The 8368-nt window shown below is 32.7% G+C and overlaps 1 long non-coding RNA gene across 1 annotated transcript in view; it reads left to right on the forward strand.

The window, feature by feature from the left end:
* The window catches only part of LOC103106792 (uncharacterized), a 41321-nt gene extending 33482 nt beyond the window's left edge, over window positions 1-7839 (forward strand). The window contains exons 3-5 of the long non-coding RNA XR_464596.3: window positions 2194-2244; window positions 5661-5831; window positions 7726-7839. This is a non-coding gene — a long non-coding RNA (uncharacterized LOC103106792). The remainder of the gene's footprint in view (window positions 1-2193; window positions 2245-5660; window positions 5832-7725) is intronic.
* Window positions 7840-8368: the final 529 nt, after the last annotated feature.

The raw sequence follows: 8368 nt of genomic DNA on the forward strand, positions 1-8368 counted from the left end.
CTTCCCAAACCCCAGGGGTACACATCTGAACCCCATAACACTATGAATATTTTTTTTTTATAAGTACGTCCTTTCCCATTGTTTTTCATCTCTTTTGGATACACACTTGGTATTGCTAGGTCAAGTATATACCCAGTTTTATGGACCTTTTTCAACATTGTTCTTGTAAGGATGATATTAGAAAAGTTTTGAAACTATATTAGAACTGTTTTTCCATCAAAATACTTTGTTTTCTTAACTCACCAATTTTATTTTTACACTCTTCAACTTCCCATCTGTTGTTAAGGATTCTCAATTTTACCCTCAACATATTTCTCTAATACATCCCCTTTTCTCTTCTCCTATACAGGCTGTCATTGCCTCAGCCCTTGACTATTTCAATATATTGGTTTCCCTGGCCCAAATCTTTGTGCACTAATTATCTTAATTTGTTTGAGTTACTCAGCTTTATAGATGATGAAGCTGTGTGAGATTTATTCTAATGACTTGGAACTTACAGTGACTTGGAGAAGCAAGCAGCAATCTTGGAGAACAATTGAGAATAACCCTAGATGAAGTAATTATGGAAACTGGGGATTGGATATTTAGCTAACTTTAGGTCTCACTTTCTCTCTGTCAACTCCGAGCTTCAATTATGGGACATCTCATCTTAGGACTCAGTAGGTCATTGTATACCTGAAACCTAGTCACTGAGTTACTTTCTACTTTCTATCTATGCTACTGTATTTTGTCCCTACACCTGGTACTCTTGTTCCTGGAATTCTCCACCATTACCAGTCCCAGATCTCTCCTAGAATGAGCCTCATCCAGTCCCTTCCTTCCTTTCCTTTGTTAGAAAAATATCTATTCAGCTACCTTCCATCTCAAGATTTGAGGCTTTTAGCATTAGGCTAAATTGCTCCAGGTGCACATGTAGATCCTTGCTAGATAGAGTATCTTGATTTAAAAGGTATTGTATCATCTATTGTATTGTATATATTGTATCACCTCACAGAAAAAGAGATTTTGGTCTCCTGGGGCTCATGCTTCACACAGTGTATCTCAGGGAGACAGAGGGACTTGATGCTCCGCCTCTGAGGAGGAGGGACCTAAATTCCATAGGGATTGTCTAAACCTAAATAGAAAGTGTTTGTACATAGTTATTCCCATAGCTGTTGGCTGTTGTTTCTCCCATTAGACTGTGAACTCCTTGATAGCAGAAAAACTTTATTTAGGCCTCTCTTTGTATCCCTAGAATTTAGCCATTAAATAAAATTTTATTAATTGGTTGATTGACTGATTGTTGTCTTACATACTCATCAGTGAATTATTTTGTCTGCTAAATCAATTTATTAATTCCAAATCAAAATGCAACAATTTTTTAAAAAACCTTTAAAAGTTGATATGGATAGGCAGTACAACATTTACATTTCATAGTATATATATTATGGATATCATAATAATAAATATATGTTTATAGACACACAAAAATGTATACATACCTGTGTGTCTCCCTGGTTAATGCAGGTTTTTTTACAACTAATATTTAAATAAATATTTTATAAATTAGTGAGTTCTAGATTTTTGGCTGATGCTGTTTTAGACATCTGTTTCACATGAGAGAAGGGTATTCTACCTAAAGATTAAGCTATTGTTCTTTTCCCCATTGATGCTCTATTGTTATTGTTTTTGATACTGTGTGGTGAGTATATATATATATATATATAGCCTACACACATACACACACAAACATATATATACACGTGTATGTGTATATGTGTTCTGATAATATGCTATTTTTTCTAGTTGTGTTTTGGCCATCAATTCATCTCACTAATTTAAGATAATATAATGTATATAATACCAAAGGTTAAGATATTTTTATTTAAGAAGTTACAGTTCTTAATATGAGAAAAGAAAGGCCGTATGTCACCAATTTATAAGTATCATATATAGATCTCTATATCATTAAAGACTGTTCAAATAAAAAGGGAAATGCAAATTAAGCTGCTTTTTATTTAAAATGTCTGCTGGCAAAACATGTAAGTAAACATTGCTAGATGTGTTAAAAATAACCTTGAGAGTATAAAATAATTTAATCTTCATTTCTAATGGAGGAAAAACTCCCAAATGCTGATAACACCTCAAAATATAGTTCAAGGCTATCCTTAGAAGCTAGCAACATAAATGTTTGTATACTTTTTCATGTTTCAGTGACCAGAACTACATCAGTGCTCAAGAAGGACTCAGCCATCTAATCATTGTGTGAGTGTGAATACGTAGAACATTTCCCACAAGTCAGCCAGTTTAGTATACATTGGCAAGCTCTTGCTGATCACAGGTTTGGGGCCCTTTTAAGGTGCAAAAACTCACTTGGAATGGATTTCAGCCCCTATCTTGGCATCCTTTTTATTGATCTATGATTCCAGGCTGCCAAATAAACTAATCCTATTTCTTAAAAAGATGAGATACAAAAAATATGTTTTTATATTTTTAAAATGTGGGAGCACAACATGTAGTTTCTAAAAGAAGAAAATATTCCAAGCTTATATCTGGAGTTTTAGGAAAAAATTGGACTGAATTCTCTTGCTGCTGGGTCCAATAAATGAGATGACCCTCAAAGTAAATATCAATATCTAATGTTTAGATCTATGATATCTAATAATTAAATCTTTCATTTAATATGCTTTTAGCATATTCTTACACTGTCATGTGGTAAATTTTGTATAGCATCAAAGAAAGGATGTGTGTGTGTGTTTATTCTCCCTAGATCCAATTTGCTTTTTTTCTATATTAGGTTAACCTCTCTGCATTTTAATTCTTCTTCTGTAAGCTGAAATAGAGACAAACTCTAAATCTCATAAGCAAATGACCAATATATACCTATCATTTCTATTATGTGAACAAAATATGCTAATTATTTTAAGGTAATGGATAACAGTGACAGCAATTAACATAATTTTTAGACAAATAAATATATGAAAAACCAAATATCACAAAAATTATGATTATCTATACATGATGATAATCATGGAGTGAATTAGATCTTTATAGTTATTTGGGTTTATGAATGTTTCCTTTTCCTCAATAGCAGTTCTTTGTATTTTATTTAAAAAATTTAGATGGGATATTTCCTCATCTCTCTACTTGAGTTTTCAGGGTAGATTTTATGTCACAGTACATATAACAATGGCTTGTGAAAAAGATCATGGCTCAAATTCTGCAACAAATAATTCGTTTCTATGTACCTCTGAACAAGTCATTTAACCTTTCTATATCTCAGTTTCTGGGTCAGATGAAAGTATGTATTACTCTCAAATCTTCCATATATATTGGTCTCAATTTTGAAACGATATTTAGAGTTTTATTGAATAAAATATTTTGCCTAACATACCAGCCCTTTCCCTCAAGTAAAAAAATTACATTCTTTTTTTTTTCCCCAGTAGAGAAATGACTGATTATTTGATTGGAATTCAGCTGATGATTTTGAGGTTATATAAACCCACTCTTCCACATCTTTCTTCTAAGTAAAGACAGTAATATCAGTAGGGGAACAACTGGGTGATTAATATTCTTGCAAGCAGTCTGATAGTCTGATGAACAATAAAGGTAGAATTAATTTTTTAAAAGTTTGAATCTACTTTAGCAAATTGATAGCATGGCATATACATCAACAATTATAATCCAAATTATCCTTTCCATTTTAAAAAAACAAAACATTGTGAGTATTCTTTGGCTAGAAAACTATGATTTTTTTTGGCATTCTTTATCCAAGACCATTTAAAACTGCATTTTGAGTGCATAAGTTCAATAAGACTTCTTGAGCTTAATTATGTGTGAACTGATCTCAGAAGAGGACATGAATCTTGGTGGCATAGTTGAGAATAAGAAGGGAAGTAAACAAATGCTCGATTCAGCAGGAAGTCAATAGTCCTTAAAAGAAATTTGAATGGAACTTTGAAAACACACAGTCAATCCAAATAGCTGAGTGCACTTCTTACTCAACATCTTCATAGAAAATCAAAGTATAATCCCTACTTTTCCAAAATAAAGCATGATCTTAAATCAGATAGGTCTTTTCCCATTTGAACCTTAAGTGATTACAACAGTTGAAATCGACTGTAATTACATGTTCTTCCAAGTAATTTAAGATGGTTTTAAGTGCCTATTTTTATAAAAATGTCGTTCTAAACTCTTCTGAGTCTAAATTTAATAGATAATCTGCCTCCCTCATCCTCTTCCCACCAAAGAGTCCAAAGTTATACTGAGCAAAACAAATAGTAAATGCACTCGAGATGGTTTAACAGCTGTCTGCTGCTATAAGGGAAGGAAGGCAGCTCAACAATTCCCTTGACATCCATATGAGGCAGTTGCTGTGGCGGAGGCCGCTTCTGTCTTTGCTGAGGTTAACAGCAATCATAGAACATTTTTTGGTTCGTTTACTCAGACTGTCGATTAACACAGAATTCGATGCCAGACCAGCATTACAATCAACAAGACTGGCAATCAGGCCCTCACGTTTCAATGATGTGCTTCTGGTAAAGGCTGTCTCAAAATTCCTTCTGGAGCATTGCATACATTACTTCCCTCGGTTGAGTTAGAAAACCTAAACTTTTTTGACATATGGGCCTCACAGTGGTTACTGATTGAGGCTCTGAGACACAGCTGTGACAGCACATGATATTCTCTGTTGCTAATGCTAACACATTGTGTTCCTTAGACTTCTTTCCTCTGTGAATATATTTTGGAACTATTCTAATACCTTTCATAGGTATGTATGGCTCATTTTTTAAATGCATTTCAACATTCTTTCTAAGAGAGTACTGACAACTTTAAAACAACCCTGACAAGTAGACACAGTCAATCCAATTATCCCCATTTTATAGATAAAAAAAATAAAATCAGAGTTGTGATTTTCCCAAAGACATACAAACAACATAATGGCATATGTTAGCATTCTTAAGAAACTCTGTCAAACTATAATTTTCATTGCAAAGGACATATTCTACACTAGTAAAGGGAGTTTCCTAATCAGAAGTTTCCATTACAAATGAAATCCTAGATTCTCTCTAAAAATGCATACATATTTATATGGAAGAGGAATAGAAATTCTATTAAATAAATGACCTTATTTGATATAACAAGCATATGAGTACAACTATTATTATCACCAAAGGAGGAAACTGAGACTGAGAGAAGTTATGAGAAATGCTCATCTTTTTACATAGTAATTAAATGTCTAAAACAAGACTTAAACCCAGAACTTGCTGATTTTCAAATCTAGTGGTAATTAGTAGAGTCAGTAAAACAACTAGGATCATCTGACTCTTAGACCATCGTTTTTTCCTGCATTACTATTGGTCATTTAGCATATTACCCTTTTCATCATCTAAGCTATAAGTCCTTCTTAAGCCATGTTAATTTTGGGAAGAAAGACAGATAGCTATTCTTTTTCCCAAGGACTACATTGTGAATAACTTCACTTCAGGGACCACTGTGGCACCCAGTACTAATATAGGGTGATTATCATCTCTAGATCATATTTTGGAAGCTTCCACTGGATATACAAATGATCCTTCAGTTAAACTCCAATCCTTCTTGTATTGAATTTCCTTCCAACAACAACAAAATAATCTTTCCCTTTGTTGAAAACTGTACTTCTTGTCCAATTTTGTTTCCAGATCCTGTCTCTGTAAATAATCTACCCTAGAGAACTTTCAAGCAAAGGGTTGCCACCATCTTATTGTATCAGCAAATCCCCTACAAGCATTAATCGGCCTGGCATCTTAGCTGGTTTAATGTTTCTCCAGAGGTTTTTTTTTTCTTCCTCCACTGGTATTTTCTTCTACAAGGTAAAGTTTTTCATAGAGTTCTTCTGTCATTAAAAGATAGTATAGAATTGGAAAGTGGCTAACTAATTAAAAATTATCTTTAGATTAGAGACTGCAATGCTGGTCACATAGAATATACATTTAATTTTATATATGAATAACAGTTTCTTTTTTTGAGAAGAAAATAACTTCAGATAACCCTCTCAAAGGTGACCTTCCCTTATTCAGCATCTCCATTTTAACAATATAAGGAATCTGATTTTAACCTCCTAAAACTTTGTTACCATAGGATTGCCTTCTGTTCAAAGAGTCAGGGAAACAAATTTCCATAAGATATTATTAACATAATTTTTAAAAATGTAATATTTAAAATGTAACCTTAATAAGATCAGGTTTAAACTAGTATCATTTGGTAATGCCCAGGAAAATCCAGTGAATCAGCAACTCTATCTCACCATCTAGCCTCTGGTTGGGCTGGGAGCAGTTTGTTACAGAAGGATGTTTCTAGAGGCTTAGAGAGCATTGATACCAAAGGGCTAGAATGGAAGCTGATTTCACAGACTTCTACAGCTGAAATGGATGCATTTTATCAACCATAATAAATTAATCCTTTGAAAACTGGTGGGAGTGGAGCCTGAGGTTTCTAGAGTTGAATCTGTACTATAGGTTTTATGTTTATTTCTTATAAAAGCTAAGGAAATTTGTCCATATTCTTTTTTTAATTTTTTTTAATTCTAGTATTGTAATGACAATACAACATAGTAAATACTTACTGCCTATGAGTAATAGTTCAAGTAACATCTCTGATGCATCCTAGTTATGTGATTTGGGATACGTCACTTGAGATGTTAACATCTCTCAAATGGCTCTAAAATAATAAGTTATAAACAAATGCTAGATATGGAATGATAGAAGACTCCTAGAAGCTCCCTATTTCAACAATAGTACAGATCTAGCTCCCTCTCCATATTGCCTACTGCTCCCCACACGACCCCTCCCAAAATAAAACCTAGTGTTGGAAAAACATGTTTTTTAAAAAGGCTTTAAAATACTTCAGTTTGAAATTGTAGTAAAATAATGAGATAGATTTTTAGTGTGGCTTTTGAAATCAGTCTCAGTATTTCATAATTACATTCTGTCTGGTTAAATCTATTTTGAATCTACATATTGGAAATTCTATTTATTGCTATGACACAGAATAGTAAACATTTAAGAAATAAATAGTATTTTCTGATAATTTTATAGTTAACATAAATGATTGATACTAAATATTAATCACTAAATAAGTTATACTTAAAGACAACAGTAATCAGATGAGGAGGTAGAAAGAAATAAAAAGAGAATTGTATGGAACCGAGACCACAGCAATATTAATAGAGTCTTTACAATGGCCTAAATAAAGAAAAAGTAGTAACAGAGGGCTGTCAGAACAGTTAGGGCAGATCAACAAACACAATACAAGGGAAAGAGTTAGGCCTTATGGAAAGGCAGCATTTGATTAACAGTTGAGGTCAAGGCTGGTGGTAATGCTCAGTAGCACAATAGCAACCCCATGTAGCATTGCTATCAAGATAAAGAAGGGACAAAAGTAATAATAAGACTTCTATGTAAGTCTGGGCAACTATTTTTAGGTCAAGTCATTTATTTCCTCAATAATATTTTTAACTTGCCCCATAAGAATTTTTGTTTTCTCCTAAAAACATTACAGAACCAATATATTTTAAAACCATTGTTTTCTTTAAAAAATCATAAACACATCTAATTGGTAAAATTCAGCCTGCTAACTTGAAAAAAATTGAAGGTATTAATTTTAACTTAGTGGCTAATTTGAAACAAGAAATACCAATGATTAAATGGTAATATAAACAAAAAGTTAAATTCTCTTATCTAATATATGGCTTTTGTTTGGGCATAGATGAATCAAGCAAAGAAAACATCTCTACTTGGAACAAATATTTCAGGTATCACCAATTGAGAGAATAAAACTGTGTATTTTAAGTACTGTACTTAAATATTCCACCATCTGGAAAAAAATTTCAGCTCAAGACAAATGAGATTACTTTATCTAATCAGGGAATCACTTACAGGATTCATTTAAGGCTATGCCCAAACATGTACACTCATACATGCATGTACACAATGAGGTAGAAAGTTAAAACAATTCTCTGATTATTCAGGCCAAAGAAAATTGCCTCAATTATATGGAAATTTCAGATAAAATATAACTTTAATTTTAATTATCCAGACAGCTGCCTCAACTCCCCATTTCTTTTTGTATACATGTGTACATATCCATAATTTTATGTGTATGTGCATATACATAATACAAACATTAAGAGAAAGACACAAGATCAAAAGAAAGACATTACAAGAGGATGTATACAATATGGTAGTTATATGACAAGTCAGAGAAAAAAATTTAAGTATATATTAGCATTCATATGTCAAACAAATGTGAATCTCTTAACAAGATGATAGGGTTATGTGTCTGTCTCCAGGGTTTTAAATTATCCATTCTATGGCACTATGTCTAAGAAGGTAACAAAGACCGGTGGCTA

Source organism: Monodelphis domestica, chromosome 3 (assembly GCF_027887165.1).
Source record: "Monodelphis domestica isolate mMonDom1 chromosome 3, mMonDom1.pri, whole genome shotgun sequence".
In the NCBI taxonomy this organism is placed as follows: Eukaryota; Metazoa; Chordata; class Mammalia; order Didelphimorphia; family Didelphidae; genus Monodelphis; species Monodelphis domestica.